The sequence below is a fragment of the Oryctolagus cuniculus genome, chromosome 8, assembly GCF_051225735.1.
Source record: "Oryctolagus cuniculus isolate XC-2025 breed Fujian yellow rabbit chromosome 8, ASM5122573v1, whole genome shotgun sequence".
In the NCBI taxonomy this organism is placed as follows: Eukaryota; Metazoa; Chordata; class Mammalia; order Lagomorpha; family Leporidae; genus Oryctolagus; species Oryctolagus cuniculus.
In genome coordinates this window covers 55,254,439-55,255,513 of record NC_142874.1, presented here as the reverse complement: position 1 = coordinate 55,255,513, position 1,075 = coordinate 55,254,439, and positions in this window count along the sequence as shown.

Here is a 1,075-nt window from a genome sequence, read left to right as displayed (position 1 = left end):
AAAGAAAATGACAATAGCCCATGTGCTAGGAATGGCAGACAGGATGTCTGTGTCCCACTCCAGAACAGAGAAAATCCAGATGACTTCACCACTTTGAAAGGAGTGCACATAATAGCTGATATCCACATTGCACAGGTGTTGTGGAGAAGAGCAGGTGTTTGCTAAACCTCCATCTAGATTGTACCCTCAGAGGGTCTAACTGGGAGGAAGAGATGAAAAGAAATCTAAACAGCTTTAGCATTGCACCCAGAGTACTGTGGCTTGTGGAGTCTGGAAAAATGAGCTCCAGAAGCAAGACTGCTTATGTTCATCAGACACTGTCCGTTCTAGGAGAAAGAACACCTGTTTTTATGAGCTGGCTCTTCTTTAAACACAATTATCCCCAGAAGGCCACACAGCAACCTCTCAGATGCCAGCAAACCAGGGGGAAATTGTGGAAGAGCCTAGTTGGCTCCACTGCGGTCCTTTCTCAAGCACCTGCCCTCCCTCTGCTCTGTTGGCCCAGGCACTACAGCCTCAACTCCTCCCCAGGTGTTCCAGGTAAGTGCCTTCCCAGTAGGCTGTGAATAAGAGCTATGAGGGAGGTCAGCTGATTGTGAGGCCACTTCTCTGTTTGAATGACTGTCTTAAAATGACATTGTATTATCTATTATATCAACCTTTTTTCACAATAAAAAGAGCAACATGGGTGGACATTTGGTGCAGCAGTGAGGATGCCACTTGGGATGTTCACATCCCAAATCAGAGTGCCTGGGTTCCAGTGCACCACCTACTGCACCTGCAGCACCACAGCACCAGCCCCATAAATAATTTTTTAAAAGAGGAGAAATTAAATTTGCTTTCAAAACAAACCTCTAGCAGAATCAGGCGCTCCATCTTCCTGAATGATAACCACTTGAAAAGGGGCCAGCCATTCTTTTCTTTTTTAAAATATTTATTTTATTTATTTGTAAGACAGAGTTACTCAGAGAGGTAGAGACAAAGAGAGAGGTCTTCCATCCGTTGATTCGCTCCCCAGATGGCCGCAACAGCTGGAGCTGCACCAATCCGAAGTCAGGAGCCGGTAGCTTCTTCC